At 47.2% G+C, this 21671-nt stretch overlaps 1 long non-coding RNA gene across 4 annotated transcripts in view; it reads left to right on the top strand.

Moving 5' to 3' along the window:
* Positions 1 to 21671, top strand: part of LOC127388141 (uncharacterized) — a 57630-nt gene that overhangs the window by 25123 nt on the left and 10836 nt on the right. For 3 of the 4 annotated variants that reach the window (XR_007890321.1, XR_007890318.1, XR_007890319.1), the window contains exons 1-3: positions 113 to 224; positions 700 to 897; positions 6808 to 6929. This is a non-coding gene — a long non-coding RNA (uncharacterized LOC127388141). Of the gene's footprint in view, positions 1 to 112; positions 225 to 699; positions 898 to 6807; positions 6930 to 21671 lie in introns of those variants that run through there. The other variant, XR_007890320.1, reaches the window with a different exon arrangement.

The raw sequence follows: 21671 nt of genomic DNA, 5'->3' as shown, positions 1-21671 counted from the left end.
GCACAGCCCGGGCACGCCGAGGGGGCAGCACAAAGCTGCCTTATCTTTCACTGGTAAATATTTCTTAACTAATAATTTGATTCCTCTTAGGATTATGAAGCAATAACAGAAATTAAAAGAAGATGCCGATTAATTAGAGGATAAATGGCAGCGTGGCCCAGTGCAGAGCCCTGGGTGGGCAGGGGGAGAGGAGCAACCTGCACCAAACGGGTGATCTTCTCAGTGTCAGTCCTGCAGACCCTTCTTTTTTATTTAAGTGTACCTTCAAACTATTAAGACTCACCCTAACTTGCTGTATCTCCTCTGTTGCTCATTTAAAGCAATCTTCCAAACTCAAATTTCTAGATTTATATGTAAATGCACTCTAGATCAATTAAAAGATAAACCCAACTTTTATGTGGGAATATAGAGGGAATAAGCTTGATAAAATATAATTCTCATATCCTGATCTTTGTGTACAGTGATCAGAAAGTCATTAATCAGATTATTTTTTATCCCTCAATAATAATTTTCCAGTTTGTGGTCATTTTTAATCTATAATTTGTAGCTTTTTTTTTTTAATGTCAAGAGAGATAACCTCTGTGTAGAGGATCTGTTTGGACCAAGGAGACAGACTTGTGAATCACGCTAGGAAGTGAAACCTGGGGTGAGCCTTGTGTGAAAACCACCTTCACCAACACAATGATCTCTGTGTTTCAGGGGAACATCCTGCCATGGGAAGGCTTTGCTGGCAGGAGGGAGCAGCAGAAGCTTTGGCTCCCCAGGATCCCATCACCAGCTTTGCTGCCTGTGGAGCCCCGGGAACCACCAGTGTGGGGGCTGAGACCAGAGCTGGGCCAAACTCTGCACCCTCCAGGGGGACCTGGGGTGGCTAAAATCCCTGGAGAAGTCCATGAGGTGAGGGTGCTGAGCAGGAGATACAGTGGTCAATGTTAATGCTGTAAGTAAATGGTGAGCTGCTGGGGGTGACCCACTGTGGCTCCCACCAAACCCTGGCTCTCTGTATCTCACCACAGTTCTCAGGTACGATGGGCTCTGGACATGGGGACCAGGGGCTGGACTGGCAGTTGTTGGCACACTTGGTCTGCAGCAATTGCCTTTGCTTTTCCAGGGTGCTGCTGCTTTGTGCTGTACTAAAACAACACTGGAAATCACGGTAAGATAAGAACTCCGTGTTTCATCCCAGTACAATCACAGGAGCTCCCCTTCCTTCTGATGAACAGTCCTGCAGGCAGGAGAAACTTTTCATTATCCTGGAACTTTACATGTGCTGCACGTTGCAGAGCTTCACCGTGGCCAAGAGATGCATATGCAACCTAATCTTGGCTCTTTGTGTGTGCCAGGGGATTTAATGCTGTAGCACCAGGGGCCATTTGGTCCGTACACAGCAGCAGCATTTCAATAAAGGTCTCCCAGGTTGACTCCCCTGGGGAGGCCAACGCATTCTTAAAATAATATAGGCATAAACATCTGCCACACCTGAAATGAGATGCTGGCTCTCCAGGTAATTAGCAGCCTTGAAGAGACAGAGTGCCTAAGTTTTCTTTGAGGAGCAGATGAGGGGTTCATGGGCACAGCTGCTGCTTCCCGTGTCCCGCAGACCCGCAGGGCGGGACCGACTCGCTGCACCGTTTAAAAGCAGCAGCAAAGAAAAGGCTGGTGAGGCAGCATTTCCCAGGGGGGCAGAGAAGAGGCTCTCGCTTGGCCGCTACTTCCTTTAGACGTGCTCAGGGACTTCTCTCATACACGTCTAGGGTTTTGTGCCTGTTTTTTCGCTGGAGAGCTGTGCGGAGCCCAGGCTGGGTTGCCGCGGCAACGCCGCTCCCGCAGCTCCCGCAGCTCCCGCAGCTCCCGCCGCTCCCGCCGCTCCCGCGGGCGCTGCCCGGGCGGTGCGGCTGCTGCCGCCTCGCTTGGGAAGCTGTGCCAGCCCAGCCGGGGGGCCCCTCTGCAGCCGCCCCTGCCCGAGGGGCAGCGGGACCTGCCCTGCACCCCCTGAGCCTGGGGAAGGGGGAAAAGTCATAGCGAGCTGGTGAAGGACATCAGCGGCGTGAAAGCTGCAGCCCCCCGGTGAACCCTGCTGACGGGGGGGGCACCCGAAGGCCGGTGCGGGCTGGTTCGGCCTCTGCCAAGGGGGGCAGCGATGCTGTGTGCTCTGTCCCGTGCTCAGCCAAGGGGCAGAGTGGCCGGGCGGCTGCTTCTGCACCCCGTTCTGAGCTGCTTGGCTGTGCCAAGCAGGGGTGGTCCCAGGCCTGGGAAAAGGGGGGTGGGACACGAAATGTGGGACCGAAAACTGGGGCAGCTCGAGAGGCTGCATTTGCAGGGGTGTCCCCGAGAGGAGCAAGGGTTGAAGGTCAGCGCAGGGCGTTTCTTCTGCACATCTTGGCCATCAGGGCTGCAGCTCCCCTTTGCTGCTTGGGGTCAAGAAGAGGAATGTGGCAGGGCTGGTCTCACCCCCAGCCCCAGAGGGCGTGGCTGGGCAGCCTCTGTAAAACCGCCAGCTACATCAGGAGGGGGATGTCCAAGATGTCCCCCGAATTCCCCAGCCCTGCTGTTGTTCAGATGTTGGACTAGAAGGGTGAGAGGTGCAGTGCCTGCTGCAGGGCCCAGTTCTGCAGCCCACTGGCAGGACTGGAGATGTTCCCTTTGGCTCAGCTGAACGGAGCTTTTTGATCCACACTCTGGATTTTTATTTCAATTTTCAGAGAAGTCCACTTCAGCTACTTATTTTAATGAGGATAAAATTGACAAATGTTCATTGTTATTTTATCTACTTCAAAAGGAATTTTCTCTTTATTTTTAGAACGTGCTGTTTGTGGAAGTTGTAAATAATTTTTCGTTATGGTCTTTAAAAATAGGCTTTTGCTTCAAATCACCACATATGTATTTTGTATTGGTGTGCAAAAAAAACCCCTAAAATCCTATTTTTGAGGAGTTGTTTTAGAACTTAATGGAACCACATACATCAAACAACTATGTACAGATGGTGGTTCATTTGCTTCACTTTTATTCTGTATCAATCAAACCCACCAAAGTATCCTGGGTATAGGAGCACAGCATGCCCAACTGCAGAAACCTATTTCCAATTATATCATGGCTATTGATCAAAACTCAGTAATCTGTATCTCAGAAGACATTAAGAGTTCAATCCAAAGATCAATCAATTTTCTTAATCTTAATTGCTCACTGCAGTGAAGGGGTTCCCTTTGAGCACACTCATGTCTTTGTTTTAAGGATGAAGCATCTATGAAGGCACTTGAATCATTGTCTCCTCGAGAGGGAACTGCATATCCAGGCTTTGGGGGGCTGTGGGTGCTGTGGGAGGGAGTTGTTGGCCCCTCCACCCCGTGTCTTCCCAAGGCTCCTTGGCCCTGCTGTGTGCACAGTGAGGGGTGAAGCCATTAGAGGGGGATGTCCCTTTGTAGCACAGCAACTTGCTGTGCTCAAGAAAACCTGTGTTGCTGTGCTTGTAGGCTCAAAAGGATTTTGGAAAGAGCCTCTTTGATCACTGAACAGTTTTTTGGGCAGCCACAGAAGAGAGACAGAAACTTCTCCAAAATCCCCATGGGTTTTGCTCTGTAAAGCAGGTCCAGTCCCATCCAGTAACTGCTGCCCTGAGTTAGTGCTGGGCAGCACGCCCTGTGCCCCTGGCTGCTCTGCTCCCAGGGATGGGGCTGCCAGCCAGGGCAGGGAGAGGTGTGCTGGAGCAGCTGTGGAGTTCTGGCTCATCCACGGGGTGGCCTGGAGGCCTCCCTAGGGGAGCAGCTACCCAAGCTGTGTACAGCATCCCTGTCTGTGCAGCCCCAGGCTGTCCCACCGCAGCGCGGGGCATCGCCTTCCTCCCCTTGCCAAGCAGCTGGAGTCAGAGCTCATTGGTATTCCCAGTGACGGCAGCAGGAAAACTTTCATTTATCATGAGTTGTGCCTCTAATGAAATATCCATTTCCCAAATCAACTGCTCAAATTTCCTGTCACTTGAACGACTTGATATAGCATTGGAAGAGTTGCTTTCGAGTGCTAACAACCGCTGGGCACTAATGCACAGAGGAAGGGCTCTGAGCCCCTAAAAGCTGAGTTTTCTTGCCAAAACAAAGTATATGACTGGCAGGAAGAGTTTTTCTAAGCTCTGTGCACTCTCGATGAAGTCACCTCTATGATTTTTCTTATAGGTTAGTACTCTCCTGCCGTAACTTCTACTTGAAGGAGCTCTAAGTGTGGAAACTGCAGCTTCAGTTCGTGCTGTTGGTGAAAGGCCTTCCCACCTTCTCTCCCAGTTTTCCACCCCTGGGCAGCCTATCCTGCCCTTTTCCCTGTGCTGACATTAATTCTCTTTCCCTCAGCTTGTTTGCACTCCCTGGTTTCCCCTCTGCCTGCTCTCTGCTGCCAAAGCCAGAGCTTGTACCGAGCCCTGGGGAGCGCTGAGCTCTTCCATGCTCAGGGGCTTCAGCAGTTCCCTTCTCCGGGATATTGTGTTGGCAGGGCCCTCCAAAACCCCAGGAAATGATGTGACCTGCTGCTAAACTGCCACATTTTCAGCATTTTGTTTGGAGTGGGGGCCTGGGCTGTGCTCCATGAAACCCCCAGCAGCAGGTATTGCTGAACGTGGCTTATAAGAGCAATATCCGTTCCCCATCAGGCTGCGAGGCTTAACGAGGCATGATGAGCAAGGTCTGGAGACCAAAAGTCCTGTGAGGTGGGTTGGCTTTGGAGGCACTGGAGAAAAGAAAAGAGACAATGTAAGGTTGATTTTTAAGTGACAGAGAAGGAGAGGAATACTGGAAAGCTTTACTTGGGAGAGATTTGTAAGAGAAACAGGGGAGGAACTGCCATGCGTCATGTTTCCTCGTGGTCCCTAGCAGTGATAATATTACTAGGAATATGAAAAAATAATTAATTATGGTGTGAGGAAGGGCAAAAATTAAAGACATTTTTTTCTATGAGGTTGTATTCTGTTTAATCTAAAAATAAATAATTCACTATTTGTGATTTATATTGTTAATTTAAATGAGATTTTTCTTGAGCGTGAGGCTGCAGTAGATGATCATGTTTGCAGTGCCACAGGCTGTGTTATGTCTTCTATAGAAGACAAAGTCCTGGCCTTTGTGTTTTGTGATTCAAGTTTCAAATTACATTATTCACCTCTGCCTCTGTGGTTTTATACCACATTCAGGAGATGTGCTAACACTGCATTCTTGTGTGCCAAGAAGATGTTTCTGTTTTTTATCTTTATGAATGACCACATTATTTATTTGGAATGCACCAAGTGCCAACAAGTACTCATGCAAGCAGCAAGCAAACCTCACAGCAAACAATGTGACACTAATCTGTTGTTTGTGCTAAAATACAGAAAGGAAATTACTGCTTGGCTGTCATGAAGCTCATAAAGGAAAAAAAAAAGAAAAATGCCACCGAAAAAGAATAAGCTTCAAAAGAAAGTTCCATTATCAGTCTGTTTCATGCCTTGTAGCTCCAGCTGCAAACAATCCCTTTCCCAAATACACCCCCAGGATAAATGGCAGGACGAGGCTGGTGGTGGCAGGGAGATAACACCCCAGCTCCTCCTCTGGGGGAGGGAAGCTCTGCTGGGACTGCTGCTGGAATTTGTTACATCTCATCACCATCTTGGGGGAGAAAATGAATATGTATCGTCTGTTATCTTGTCATTTTTGAGCCAAACATCTTAAAATACATTTTATGTGAAACAACCCTGGGGACTTCAAGAGCAGAATAAATTATTAGAGCAGTTTGAGCTTGGAGTTCCCATACTTGCTTTAAACATGGCAGAAGCTCTTCCTGGTTTACAAGACTTGCTTTTGCTTAGTGGCTAGAGCAGCACAGGCTGTGCAGCCACCTGGCCCCAGCCTCTCTGCCCAGGAGATGTCCAGAGCCTGGGATTTGGCTGAGGGCTCTTCCCCAGCAGACAGCTGGGGCTGCTCCCTGAGAGCTCTTGTGGGTGTGTAAGAACTGTCTGGCACAGGCAGCTGGGCAGTTCTGGGCTCCTGTGGTCCCAGAGCTGCTGCCAGCAGCTCTGCAGGGTTCTCAGAGCCACAGCTCCCCAGCCCCATCCCTTGCACCACTGACCCCTTGCATGTCAGTGGTGCAAGGGGTTGAACTGATAATTATAAAAAGCCCTTTGGATGAGACCTGTTCTTTGCCACCTCACTATGTCTCAGTGCTGGGAGGTGGTTCTGGTCTGAAAACACTCAGGGAGATCATTTGCAGTGATCTTTAACCAGGCTCAGTATTGTTGGCTTGTTCCCCACCACAGCACTGACTCCCCACAACCAGTTTCACAGGCAGGATGTGATCCCAAAAATTGGGTGGTTTGTTTTTTTAAAACATTGCTGTCTAAATTGTGTCATAGTCTCAGTGAAGCACTCAGACAGTATATGTGGAGTCCTGGAGAGAAAAATATTATTTCTGATTTTCACATAATGGAGCTGCCGCATAAAAATGCCCTGTGCTGAGTAATGTGGAAAGCAGAGCCAAAAATCCAACCCCAGATTTTTTCCCAAAGTGAATTTTGGTCTCCCACATCCACAGCAAGAACAAAAGTTGAATTTCTGCCAATAGAAAAGTATTGCAGCTTACATGTGCCTGGCTTGTCACACTCTGGGCTCCACCAGGTGAAGTTCCCAGGTCCCACCCGGTGCAGGGTTCCCTGCACAGCCACGTGTCCCAGCATGGAATGGTAGCTTCAAAAGAAACTCTTTTCTTCTCCTTTTTTTGTCCCTGTTGATGTGCACGTTTAGTATCATTTCAGGTGGAAATTACAGATTTTCTAAAGGGATCTATTTCTTTTTCTTCCAGGGGCAGTGAAGGAGCTAACTCTGAGAGCAGGGAGTTCCCAGAAATTGGACCTGCTGCACTGGGAAAAGCCTCCTCTTCCTCCTCCCACCCTCTGCTCCGTGGATCACGCTCATCACATGTGGGTATGTCATTGGCCTCAGCCTTGAGGACACTCTCTATATGTGCAGACTCTTTAAGACATGTAAATTATATATTATGAGAGATACTGATGGTACAAGGTCCTTTGTATAGGATCTCTAGGTGGGATTAGAGCTCACACAAGGCCTGTTTTGGAGGGGTGCTGCCAAGGCAAGTGATGCCCCACGTGCTTGGATGGACTGGAGGGAAGTCTGAGTTGCAAACACAGGTCACTCATTTTCCTGGTTGCAATGCAGAAATTCCAGTTAAATGCAAGACAAAAGCCTTCTCCTGCTGGAGCAGCTGAACATTGGTGTGGGCTGCCCAGGAGGGCTGTGGGATCCACCGCTATTAAATTTAACTATTAAAAGGTAGTTATAAACTGTCCTTAGCTGAGATTTGCACTTCCAAGGTCTTAGAGTAATGGGAGACATTCAGATTGATCTGAAAGAAAAAATATCCTTGTTTCTAAGAGGATTTTGCCTGTAGAGGTGGCTGTGATTGCTAGAAGTGAAGGGTCATTTTGTTGTGTGTGTAGGTCACCCTGTTCTAGCAACAGGTAAACAAAACCAGTCCTTAAAGCCAATGGTATTTACTCTGGAGGGTGTTTTGGGATGTTTGCTGTGAACAGCTGGAGCAGGGACAGGACTGTGGCTGGAGAAGAACTAAAATTAATGTATTCTGGGATTTCTGGCTCTCTACTCCCACCCCCTCCACATCTCTCTTTCCCCTCTGATCCAACAGCCCTCGGGCACCAGGGCCCCTCTCCAACCCGGAGACATTTCTCACCCCTCTATTTAAGAGTGACTGTTCTGAATAATTTAGTGCATTGGAAATCTTTGTTCTGTACCTCCAGACTGATGTGGAAATTTGTCTCAAACTTGAAGGCTATCTGAAATCAATAATATCATCAACTTTACCCACACTTGCAAAGATAATATTTCCATAATATTGCCTGATTTCAAAGGGAAGAGAAAGGCTGTGCAGCAGAAAGTCATAAAAAGTGCTGCAGTGAAGCAGCATTAAATTATAGAAAACTTTTCCAAGACCATTAATTGGACTTTGTTACAAGATTTAAATGAGATATTGAAAATCAAACACTGTGGCCTAGTTTTAATTGCCTGTTCTCTGATAGAGCATAATCTGGGAGATGTAGTTTCTATTTTGTATCTGTAAAGAAAGACTCAGTATCCCTGTGGAGAAGCAGTGTCATCTGTTCACTGCTGCATGGATCGACACAGCATTCAAAGTTACTTCTCCTGCATGTGCACTGGTTCCTCAACACTCCTGTGTGCCAGCACGCGTGGGGAGCATTGGGTGGTGGTGCTGAAATCCTGCTGCAAGCAGCTCTGAGTGTGGATACCTCGTGGAGTGTCTTAAAACCGCTGCTTAGCCCTGCTCTGGCTCAGCGCTGCCACCTCCCTGCCAGGGCTTCCCCTCCTCTGTCTGCCTCTGCACGTTTGTACCCCTTGGAAAAGGGCTCCTGGGGTCTCTGCCCACATCAGGACCTGGATGTGTGTGACCATATGAGCCTGGATGTAGATGTAGCTTCACCTTCTAGTCCCATCCCAGGCCACTGTTCCTTGGCATGAACTTGGTGTTTCATGTTCTTGGTTTTTTTTCATTATTCTTGTGCTACCAACAATAAATGTATCCTGTAAATGCAGGTATTTCTTGCTGTTCCTTCCACCTGCCCTTTGGTAAGGCAGCCCCAGCTGCCCTGGCTGTCCTGGGGTGGATGGATGTGCTGGTGCAGCCCGTGTCCTCCCTGGGAACCCGGGCCTTGGGCTGAGGTGCCCAGGCTGTCTCTGAAGAAATTTGTAGAGCAGGAGGATGGGAATATTCCAGATGCTGGGGCTGAGCTGACAGTGGTGGGAGCTGCAGTGATCTGTGGGGCATCCAGCCCCAGGAGTGCTCTGGATGTGCAGACATGATAAATTGTAGGATGTCTCCTTGTAGATCTACTGTAGGTACGTTTGAAGCAACTGCAACTCTACATTTCTATTGTGGAGTAGTAGCAGGAAAGTGGTAAACAACTTCAACTTCTTTTCAGTGGAAGGTAGGGCTGGCAAGAGGTGGGAGAGAGCAACTTTCTGTGTCTGCAGGAGCCCCACATTGTGTCCTCCTGGGCTGCTGGTCTCCCATGTGTCCCTGGAGAGGAGCTGCTGGTCCGGGTGGTCCAGGAGGGTCTGCACAGGGATGCACGCTCAGTGCAGAACTCAAGGCTTGCCTTTTAATGCTGCAGTTAGGAGAAGTTCACCCTCTGACATTTTTCTTTTTTAAATTTTCATAAACTGGTGAATATTTGATGAAAACAAACCCAGTCCAAACTGAGCATACCAGTGAACTGCTTGCTTTGGGGTCTCAGGGTTTCCTCATAGGTCTGTAGTTAGTGCTTGTTTGAAAATAAATGCACCTGCAGGATGCACTTATTCCTGTTTTTTAAGTATTGTAAAAGAAACTGCCAACATTGGGAGCATGTGGTTCATGGGAGAGAAGGTTTAATGCAACTTGGTAGCAGTGAATTTTTAATGCAGCAACAATCCAATAATAGCCATAATGTCTCACCTAATGGACAAGTAAGCAACACTGGAGAAATTACAATAATTCACTGTATTAATACTGCAGGTTGAGCAGTAAACAGGACACACAGTCATGAAAAAGAGACCAGTTTAAACTCAAAACATATTAACTCTGCCCTTTCAAGAAGGTGTGCAGCTACTTCTCCTCAGCAGCTGGTAGCACAGCCTGGTGAAGGGATCCTTGGCTGGCACCTCAGCACAGCCCCAGTTCCCATCTGCCTTCTCTCCATGCCACAGAAATGCCATGGGTTCCACACCATGGCAGTGTCCATTGCCCTCCCTGCCAGCAGCATCCAGCTGTTCCACATCAGCCCAGGCTGTTCCACAGCCCCCTTCCCTCTGAGCAGCCCAGACACAGCCTGGGGAGGCTGAGCTCTGGAGGGATGGGGCACATGCTCGGGGGTTCCTGCTGACTCTTCTAAATCTGTTCTCTCAGCACGAGTCACATCCAAACAGAAATGGGCACTTCTGGCCCAAACTTAAACACATACTTAAAAGCCCCAACCAGATGAGAGCAATAAATCGAGTAGCTAAATGCTGTGTGTGTGGGAAATGGCAGATGTACAGATGGCAGGAGAGGCAAAACGTATATAAATCTGACAGCTTGGAGAGCTATGGTATTTACACCTGGTGAATGCTTAAAGAGAGTGGCTGCAATGCTACCTCTCTGTTCCTCACTGCTGATCCCTTTTCCTTTCCTCTTCTTTTTTTTTACTTTCCCAGTGGGATGTTGCATTTACAGAAAGATGATCACCCTGAGCTGCTGCCCATTGGCTCTAGAGAGCCACAGCTCCATTTCCCAGGGGGTTGCTGAGCCTGCCCTCTGGCTTTAAACCCATTCCCAGACATTCAGGCTTTCCTCCAGTTTTTTTTATCTGGACATTTTAATCCACCTACAGGCATGAAATACTCTGTTTCCTTCTGTCTCTTCCCTGCTATGCTGGCCAAACTGTCCATGCAGCAGGGCTGCAGTTTGAGATTTCCCCTTCAGGAGCCAACACTGGTCACTAGCAGCCAGTCCCTGGCAAGGGGAAGCTGCACTGAGGGAGCAGCAGCTTCTTGAGAAGGTTTTGCACCAGGGCAGTGCTGGATGGCCCTCCATGAACCCTGCAGGTTGCAGTCAGGGAGTTACATCAAGTTCTAGCTAGATGGAAATAATGATGTTGCTGGCAGATGCTGTAGGTAACTCTGTGGGCAGTCATTTATCCAGCCCATGCTGTCCGTCAAAGGCTGCCAGACAAGGCTCCATTTCCAGTGGATGTTCTTTTACCAGCTCTATGGGATGTATCTTTCCCTTCCAAAAGCTGTAGCTCGTGTGCAGGGTAACTCTGCTGGCACAGCCACAAGCTCCTCACTCAGTTCATGTCCAGGGAAATTACTGCTAATGTGAATCAACCTAAAAATTAGCTGCCCAGCTGGAAATCTCAGGTGACCAAAATAATCTGGTTGCAGAGAGTGATTTCACCACCAACAAAATATTTGACTGTGAATTGCACTAGATGTGTGAAGTCTCAGGGTCGTTCTCAGTGGCTGTGTTACCTCTTCCACCCTACACCAGATGCCAGGAAGCCACCAGGTTCTCTCACAGACATTCACTGGCTGCTGAGTTTTTCCTACATTGAGAACACTGAAGAAAACCCCCTGGGAGTTGGGCTGTGTGTGCTCCAGACATGCCCCAAGCCCTCAGTGCTGCACAGACACGAGACCAGCCTGTGCGCAGAGCAGGACCTTCTCTGACAGCTTCATCTCTACTTAGCCTTTTCTTCTGATTAATTAAGTAGTTGTTTGATTACTAATCCCCATTCATTACTTCCCAGTATTGCTGTTATTTTGTCTTCTGGGTCTAGAAGATTAAAGCACCCAAGAAGCAGCTGGAACCATTGAAGATCCAAGTGGGAATGGTGTTATTTTCTAGGCAGGATAGGGCTGGAAACATTTGTCTTCCCCCATGATTAATAATAAATCAGGCCTTCTATAATTCCTACTTTAGGCTTTAATTTTAAACAATCTGTTGAAATACAGTCTGTGTGCAAGAAAGGGCTCACGACAGGCTTTGTTTGGATTGGAAACAGAAGTTGGGAAATGAAAAAAAATGCAGCAATGTAAAAGTTCAGCCTCATGTAATAACATATGGTCACGGTCTGGATTTGTTGAACAAGGAAATTCATGTCTGCAATCACACTGTAAATCTTGACAATTGTAGAGAGATGAAAAACATCGTGCATATGAGAAACACCCCAGCCAGCAGTGCTTGGTAGCATCAGCCCTGGGTTTTCCAGTGGGAAAATTGGTCCCATCAGAGCAGGGGTAGGAAGAGTCTGTCCGAGTGTCTGCAAAGACAAAGGATGGAAAGACCCAGTAACTGTGTTTGCAATGAGACATTATTGCCACAAGCTGAGGAACCATGTGATGATCTTGTCAAAAGTGATGAAGTAAGTGTCTCAGCAGAGATGCTGTTTGACTTTCTCCAAGGCTTCAGGTTCTGCTTTTCCCTCTGGTGGAGGTGGTGGTGCTGCCAGTGCACCTGGGTGAACATGGGGCTCAGCCACTCCATCCCTTTGGGACATGGGGGATTCATTCCCATGGGCTTCTGTCAGGATTGCATCCTGGGACTAGATACTTCCCTTCTGCTCCCAGCATTAATTTTGCTCTTATATTTGATTTCTTTATGAAAAAATGTGTCATACAGACATCAAACAATTTTTTTTAACAGAAAGGGAGAGCCCTACACAACTCTTATCAGTGAGCACTTGCAACAAGGGACATTCAGTCCTTTGTACAGCTCAGTGTTACTCAGCAGTTTATTCATAAAGGAAAAAAAAAAAAAGCTTCAATAGGAGAAGTAACTGGTAAAATAACTGGCACTGACAGGACACGACAGGAAAGTGGAAAATATTGCCTTTTGCCAAGTGGGTGAGGGAGCAGAACTTCAGCCTGTCCAAAACAGCACTGGTGGACTGGCTGATTTTTGCTTGAATGGAACAATATTTTACCCTCTGTGGGAAAAAAAAAAAAAAGTGTTTTCAGGCTCTTGGTCAAGATGTTTCTATGGTAACTGATATAATTTCATTTTAGTGATGGATTACAGAGAAAAAACTCCAGGGACGCTTGAGATGATGGAGTTTCCTCTGGCAGAGCCTGGCAGACTCTTCCTCTGCCGTTAGCAGCAGCTGAGGAGATGCTCCATGCACTGGACACAGCTCAGGGACAGATCCTGGAGGAGCTGCTCTGCTCTGCTCTGCCCTGCCCAGGAGAGAGGCCGAGGTTGTTCCCCCTGGAGTGCTGGGGCAGGGGGGGCAGCAGCTGCCTGAGCCCACCCACCCAAATGCCTCAGACTTGCCTGACTTGGGGGTTTGTGTCTGAACCCCGCGGGGAGGGAGACCAGGATCACACTCTGGATTTGCTGCCCCCTCAGGGAGGGAGGAAAAAATAACCTCCCTGGGAGAAGTTGGCAGCCTCCCCCTTTGCTTTCTCAGGGTTTGTGGCCCAGGCATCATGGAGTTTAAGGTAATTTATATATATATATTTTTATATATATATATATATAGAGAGAGAGAGAGAGAGCGAGAGTTCAAGGCATTCAAACAGTGGATATATTCTCATCTAACCTGTTTCTCTCTCTTTTTTCTTCCCTTCCTACTTCTGTTTTTCAATATGGGAGGTAGGAACCTTGATGTATTATTTTTTCTGATCTGCCAGATCATGTTTTCATGCTGAATGAGGGTCCAGGAAGTTACTCCAGGCTGGTGCTGATGTACCTGGGAGCAGAGCTTGCCCATGAAATGTGTATGAGGTGATTTTTGCCTTGTGAGCAGTTCTCCCCCAGCCATGCAGGACTGATTGCCTTGGTTTTGTACAGAATCAGCACACGACAAAACGTGAGATCTTTGGAGCTTTGCTTTTAAAAATCAGCTATTTCTACTGCAGGTGCAAAATACAGGTTCAGATGTAGCAGACAGAAGAAAGGAATTTTTTTTAATATATGTATTTTTTTAGGGGATCAATATTCCACAGTAGGGAGGGAGATCCATTCCCTTTATAAACAACATTTCATTATGCCTATTAACATAACAGTCTTTTCATCTCCTCTGTCAATACTTGGCTCCATCAGGCAATGTCTTATCTTTAAAGTGAAAAATCCATCACTGTGGCAAAAGGGAGAGATACATTAACAGCCCACCTGCTAATTTATATTGGAGGCTTGAGGCCCCAAAAGTGTTTTCAAATGTTCTGGTCTAAAACCAGCAGGTTTTGTATTAATTACATTTTAGTCAGACTGTACTTGCCTCTACTCCAGAGTCAAAGAGCTGCACATGCTGAGCTGGCTTGGCTGTGGCTTTGAGGGTCCCCTGGACTCATGCAGCCCTAGAGAAGTGAAAAAATGACATGGATACTTGAGAGTATCTTAATATATTAAACCAGTGTTGAAATGACAACATTTCTGATTGGAAAAATGCTTCTGAAGCCAAAGAGAGGAGCAGTTGGTGGCACCTGAGACTGGGTCCCACCTGTTTGCTGTTGGAGGTTTTGCACCAGAAGGATGCAGGAGATGTATCTGCATTATTTAACCCCTCATTCCAGGCTTTCTTAGCACTGTTAAGACTAATCACACTTTATCCTGACACGTCACTGGTTTTTATTTTGTGGAGTCATTATCCTTATCAAAACATTGTGTGTCTGCTTAGTGAGGGGAGGAAGGTTGTTCAGTTTGACCATGTCTGTTGAGAAGAAGAACTCAAGTGGAGTTCCAGGTAAGGTCATTCCCAGGCTAATTGATCTTGACCACTATGGAAAAAATAAGGGGTGTATTTTATTCCATGTTGCCATTGTGCACCCCCTCACATGCTGCAGGCTGCAGTGGTGACTGAGCCTCCAAAACTGCTTGTCATGTGCATGACACCTGGTGTTAGCAGGGAAATAGTTACAGTGCTTAAATTCTGTAGCAGGTGGCAGGGTTAAAAATATTGCCTCTTTCTCCCTGAACTACATAGGGGTGTTCTGCACAGAGCAGGGTCAGGCCAGCAGGTCTGCCTGGCCTCTGCTGCTTTCATCTGGCGCAAACCTGTCTCAGAACCAGATTTCTACATTGTTGAGGTGTAAAAAAAACAGTGTTTCATCAGTTGCAGGAATTCTAAAGAAAATACAGACTCAGTTACCTGTGGATCGTTTGTATCTGCTGGAGAGCAAGGAAGGTGCCTTTGCAGACTTGGGGTGTTCAACCTAGATCTTGCAGGGCAGGAGCATCCCATGGGAAGAGGGGCAGGACAGGGCAGGAGCATCCCATGGGAAGAGGGGCAGGACAGGGCAGGAGCATCCCATGGGAAGCAGGGCTGTGCCAGCACGTGGCTCATCAAATTCAGCACACACAGGCCCAGCACATCATTTTAGAAAGGTTAACACCTTGGCAGAGGTAATTGCTGTTCTTCCTCTCAATTCCAGTGTAATTTCTGATTTCCTATTCTGTTGTTTATCTTTTGGCTAAGTAGATTTTAAATAAACCAAATATTTACAGTAGAAAAGCACTATAAAATAAATATTTAGGGAAAGCCAAGCAAACAAAACACACTAGCATAAATATTTTAGGAAAGCAAAACAAACAAACCCAGAAACCTATACAGCCTTAAAAATCTAAGGAGGAAAACATCACAACCAAAGCCAGTTGATAATTTGAACACCAAGTTGAGTGATTTTGTGTATTAAACTTTTTTCCTTCAGCTGTTGGGGTTCTCTGTCCTCACTTCCCTGTCACCTCAGCCTGTACTTCCCTCCTCAGTGTGTGCAGAGCAGATGCTGAACGCCTGATTTTCCCCAGGGAGTGTAAGTTATTTGTCCATCTTTGCCAAGCAGGATGTGTTGCTGACATTATGATACAGGACCCATTAGTACACACTCTATGAGCAGGTGTGTGGTGTTTATTGTCACAGCAGTTGTCGTGTCCTCCTCTATCAGGGCAAAGCTGGGCTCCTGTGACCAGTCTGCAGGTGAGGAACGGCAGGTTGTGCACAGGGTGTAGCTGGAGCAGGTTGGAGCAGCCAGGGACTGGGTGCTTGGCAGCTGAAGCTGTAAATCTGTCATGTTCTTGGTTCCCCTGGAACCAAGGGGTACCTAGTCCAGCAGGACATGGGGTGACCTACAGATTTCAGAGCCAGGTGTGTGGAGGAGGTGGCATGGGGCTGTTAGTGGCCACAGGGACACATACCTGCCCGTATCCATTCTTTATTCTTGTGCCATTTGCATTTTCTTCTGCTGGGCAGAACAATGAAGGCAAGCTCAAACACTGCGAAGGAACATACCTGGGGAAGAACTACCTGCCTTTTCATCTTGCCTCATGTCTCCATGAGCCTTGACAGGCTTTAAAGTCCAGGGCTTCAGGCAATTTCCTCGTGGCACATCTTCCTCCCAGCACATTATCCCCATGTGAGCCAAACCCGAGGGCTTTTTTTGTTGTTGTAAATAAAAACAACCTCTGTAGAATGTGAAGTGCAGTTGGCTTTGAAGCTATAATTGTGTTAAGAAGGGTAATGTGGTGGAAAGACTCTGTCAAGTTTCCTTCATGGTGATGAGAACAGATGCCCACGTGTGTGTTTCTGCAGTTGGAGAGGTTCCTTGAGGAATGTGATGATGCTCAGTGTGGGGATGGGAAGGACACCGGCTGCTTTCTAAGGCCACTGTCATCAGAGAAGAAACTCCTGAAATCCCTCAGCAAGGATGAACCCCACATGCAAAGGGGTGACATTTTTGGCATCATAAAATGAGAGACAAAAAGCCTTCTGTGGCCTCTGTGCTGAATCTTCCTTAGACAAAGAGGAATTCAGCTGCTTTTCCTGCTGCCTTCCTTTCCACCTACCAGCCCACACATCAGCAGTTCCTCCTGTCCTGGTGGAGCAAACGTGTACCTCAGACCCCACCTTCTGTGTTTCACTTCCAAGGTGACATTTTTAGAAATTCTCCTTAGTTGCTTTTTTTCCCCTTCATGTATGTAGTATTTATCCTTTTTTTTTTTTTTTGCCAGATAGAAGCAATTAATCAGCTCCAGTTACTGTATCTTTGTGAGGGGAAGTGGTTTTGGTTTTTTAAAGGCCCTACTTCACAGCTCTCCTCTGGCCCTCTCGTGAGTGCAGGGCTCCTTGGAACTCTCCTGATTCCTTCTCCTGGGATGAAAAGGCACCAACTGTGCAAGCTGGTGCCTTCAGCTTTGCAGAGAAGAGGTCTCCGTGTGTCCCAGTGCATCAGGCATGCCAAATGCCTGTCTCTGTATCTCAGAGAGGGACTTTCCTGGGGCAGTGAAGGAGGGGAGGGCTCCCCAGCAGCCAGTCCTCACCCCCACCAGCAGCTGGGTCTCTGAAGGTCTCACCAATCTGACAAGGGCTCCCCAGGAGGTGGGAGGGAAAAGCAAAGCAATGTTTCTTACCAGGATGCTGTCATCCTGTCTCAGAGGAAGAGCTCAGGATAGAAAGGGTCAGTGGCAGCACCTTGCAGCAGAGGAAACCTCTGGAAGAACCCTACTGCTGTGTGTGAAACACTTCAGCTAGAGCAACACTGAAATGCTGGAAGGGGAAGTTAATAATTTGGTACGAGTTACTTAGTATTAGGTAGTTCATTATCTTACATGGGTAGTTCCATCCAGAGAAGGTTTTGTGCAGGTCACAGCAGATAAGGCCCGGGGCTCACGCTGGTGGTGTGGCTGAAATGAAGTGTGGGATGGTTGCTAATTAAGTGACACTGCCCTGCTGGAGTCTCTTGGGGGACAAAGAGCATGCTGACATCTAACTGAAATGACAGGATGTCTAGGACTGTATCAAGGGCCCAAAAGAGGGTTGTACAAGCAACCTTTGGCCACTTCCAAATCTCAGAGTGATTCTTCCACACTATTAGCAACCTTCAGTGCAGCTTTCTGTGCAATACCTGCTGTTCAGGGTGACAGTCAACACCCAGCCAGCACCCTGCGGGCCACTGGGAGGACATGCCCACAAGCACAGGTGTCTGCAGAGGTGCAGACCAAAGCTGAGGGACTTATCAAGAGACTGATGGTTCACCAGCCTCATCAGGGATGGGAGGCTTGGGGTGTGTCTGTGTCACTCAGGAGCAAGGAGTGCTGGAGGAGGGTGCCAGGCTGGGGCTTGGTCTTCTCCCAGGCGCTGTGCCCACGTCTGTGCCCTCCTCAGGAGCTGTGCAGACACCCTTGCCCTCTAGTGTCTGCAGTTCATACCTCGCCCTTGCTTGTCTCCCGTGTGTGTGTGAGGAAACAGCTCCAGACTGTGTCATTACTCAGTGTGCTTCCTAGTTCCAGATAAGAAGGTAAGGCCCACACAGCAGTGCCGTGAGGAAAAGGACTGAGAGATTTCTGAATAATTCTCCTTTTCTAAAATTATTCCTAAATTACACTTTATTTTGTTGTTTTAATCTCTCATAGTCTACTGTTTGGTGTCTGTGTGTCACTACAGGCAGGTCTTACTGGATAGGTGACCCCATGCCCAGTTGTCCCAGCAGGTAGGCTTGGTAGGGTCCTCCTGCGGGGCGAGGGGCACCAGTGGTGGCCTCGGAAGCGTGTTGGGGCTGCAGCTATCACTGTGCTTCAGAGTGCTTAAAATACTTGATGAAGCTGAAGTTTTAATTACCAAAGTACTGCTGATTATCTGGCTTTCCTCTCCTTTTCTGCACGTTCTTAGTTTTTTTTTCTGAAGTTCTCCCTTTGCTGCTCCCAGCAGAAGGTCCCAAGGGATGAAGCTGAAGGCCTTTTTTGTGCATCCCCCAGTTCTTCTTGCCAGGGGATGGCAGCTCTGAGAGCCAGGACAGTGGGGAGCTGTGCTGCCTGGGGATGCTGCTGTGCTTCCCAGGAACCTGCAGCAGGGCACAGACAGCCCAGGCACAGGTACGGGCATTGGGCACGATAGAGGGAAAGGACAGAGCTTATGAAATCCAGTGTCTGGATAAAAGAGGAAAGGGAAACTTCATGGAGGAAACCAAAATTTAGTGTGACAGAAATAGGTCTTGGAGAGTCTTAGAATCTTGTAAATTTTGTACTTGTCTATCATTCCAGTTTAATTGCCATGTAAATAATGCCTTGGGCTTGTGCATGGATAAGGATGATGAGCCCAGCTGGGGGATCATGCTGGCCACTCGTTCCTGTACTTGTGGGAGCCCAAAAGAGCATGGAAGCACCAGCCAGGAGACAGGAAGAGGCCAGAAATGCTCCCCCTCTTCCTTGGCAATGCTCTGTTGCTTGGCTGTCAGTGTCCAGTTATCTCTACACAGTCACTAACCCTCTTTTCTAGGTGCTGGGAAAGGCACTTGCAGTGTAATTTATCTGCTCTGAAGCCACGTGTGAAAGAGCAGATACAGGATTATACCAACTGGAATGTTAGAGCAAGCCTCTCTTATCCTATGATTTAATACAGCAGGAGACAGCCATTTTTGTAAGTTAAAAAGCAATATATTGAGATACATTCATCATAGATTAACTGAATTTCTTCCTTGAAGGGGCTCATTGAAATGTATGTGATGTTCATTGTTGTGTGAGATGCTGTTTAAAACTTTTAACAACAAGATAAAAGCTTGTGACTAGGAGCAAGAACTGCTGTCAGTGCTGGATTTAATAAGTCTTTGGCTGGGACAATAAGCCTGTGATAAAGCCAGACAAAGCCTCTTGCTTAGAAGTTATTTTGGCAGGTGGAAAGGAAGGACATTCTGTCACTGGGTTCAGGCTGTGCATATCACTGAGGACAATGACAATCTGGCTTCCAGACTGTCTGCACCAGAAAGTTGGGACAATATTTATCCCCCTAATAAACTAGAGGCTCACGGGTGATGTACTTTAAAGGTGAACATATCTAATGTTTTTTGAATCTAAGAATTTAGGTAGAGCATTTAATGATTAGGTGAAATTCTTTAAGTTCCATCAAAATCTCCGGTTTGCAATGAGACTACTACACCAAAGAATTAAGAGCTGACATCAAACTGAGCTAATGAATTATTTGGGAACATTTCAGATTTGCCTTCAGTCCCAGTGCAGCTCTGAGCTGGACCTGTGCCAGAGAGGGGCTCAGTTCCTCTCAGGTACGTTGCTGCTTGTGCCACATCCACCAGAAATGAACTAGCCAGGGCTGGAAAGAGAATTCTGCAGCTGTCAGAAGAGAAAACATATGTATATATACTGTCTGGGTGTCTACATGTAAAAAAATGTGTGGATATATGTTCCTATTCCTACCTGTGTGTTAAGACCTGGAGTAAACTCAGGCAGGATGAAATAGATCTGTGGCTTTGGGACACTGGGAAGCAGTTTCCTCTGGCTGTGTGGCTTCACCCTTGGTGCCTAAGGAGGAGTTTAGAAGCTTTTCTTGTAGTGGAGACATCTCTGGAGCAGCATCTCCTCACCCTCCTGTACCCTCACACCCTTCCCTCAGCAGAGGAAGTTACAGCCTCTCACCAGTCCCTGCCCTCAGGGCCCTGTGCTGGGGTTAAGCCCTGCAGAAGTGGCTTTAGCTCTGTCTCAAGCTCACAGAGTTGGTTGCAGCACAAGAAGCTGCAGGTCAGGGTGGAGGCCCCATCCCAGGGGCCGTGCCCTGCAGAGCTGCACCCCCTTGGCAAGGACTGCAGTGACAGAGACAACTACCCCAAGGCAAACACAGGGCAGCAAACACAGTGCCTAACAAACCTTAATCACAAGGCTGAGTCAGGCTCCTTAGCCCAATTAGCACACCTTAGCACTAATTATGAGCTGCAGCTGACCAGCCACATTATCAAACTGTGCCCTTGTACCTCTGTGCATCAGCAGCTGTGTGAGGAGCTTGGGACACGGTGGTGGGCCTGATTTTAAGACCTTTCCCGTGCTGATTAATAGTTCACAAATCAGCTGTTACCAAGTTTATAGGACTTCCTATTAGATAGATAGGATGTTGAGATTTACCCCTTCCAATAGGTGAGCATTAGGGAAGAAAACTGACGTGTGGCAGAACACAGGGAGCTGCATGTGAATTGTGACAGAGGGACAGCCTTCTTCCTTCAAGTGCATCAAGTGCAAAGGGGATTAAAAAGGGGTAATTTTCTTTAGGTGAGGGTGTGAAGTGAGAACTAGGACCTGCTGAAGTCCATGGGACAAAGTAGGTGACACTTGATGATGGATGAAGTGATAAGATTAGGTTAACTAAAGATTTTCATAGCAGCTAATGGGTTCAGAAAAATAGCTGCAGCTCCTTAAATACATTTTGCACAGACCATTAGCCTGCCAAGAAAACCCATTTGCTCCCTGAATAGCATCACCAGTCCATGTATTAGTCCCGTTGTCTAAGTACTATGAGATGAATCACATGTAAAATTAATTTCATTGCGAAAAAGGAACTGGGACAAGAAGTCACATTTTGATGAGTTATTTCAGTAAGTCATTTCTTTTTTGTATGTTTGTAAATGAAAGACAACAGGCAACTTTTGTACTGTAAACAAAACGGTCCTTAAAAGCAGCTCACCTCTTCAGTGAAAACAGCTTGGCAAGATGAGAAGTTCTAGCTGATTGAAAAGCAATCAGACCAGACACCAATAAAGTGCCATTTTGGAGGAGTTTATTTTGCATCTGAGTGTTAGAGTGGCAAGTTCCTGCTAAAGCTCACCCAGGAAAGATTATGCCATTTGCCTCCTGTACTTTCTACTGCTCTGTTTTATTCTATTAATACGAATTGGCTGGAAAGCTTCCCCAAGATCCTCCCCTCTTAAAATACCAGAAACAGAATAGAAGTTCACACTGAGTCATTTATCCATGAGCAAAAGGAACACTGATGCTTTTCCATATGTTACAGCAGTGCACAAATCTGCCCCTCACAAGCACCACCCACTCATATTCTAAAGGGTTCAGTTTTTCCTCTTTCACCAACACTTGTTCAGCAACTCGAGTCAACATATAAAAAAATTATAAAAGAAGTTGTGGTCTAAAAGTCCCCAGTTTTTAATAGCAGACCTTTAATTTATTGTTGATGAATTTGGGGAGAATGTAATGAATGAGGGGTTTCTGTTCAATAGGAGTAATATGAGAGTCTTCAGCAAACACAGCCACGACCCCATGGTTTCAGCAGCATGAAATAATACAGATACAGCCTTTTTTCCCCCTGCTTTGTCCCTGAGATTAAGGAAGACTTTTACCAACTTTGGAGGACAACAGCAGCATCAGGAAAGAGG

Source organism: Apus apus, chromosome 9 (genome assembly GCF_020740795.1).
Source record: "Apus apus isolate bApuApu2 chromosome 9, bApuApu2.pri.cur, whole genome shotgun sequence".
Taxonomy (NCBI): Eukaryota; Metazoa; Chordata; class Aves; order Apodiformes; family Apodidae; genus Apus; species Apus apus.
The sequence above is the reverse complement of the archived record's forward strand: the minus strand, read 5'-3'. Positions and strand labels throughout refer to the sequence as shown.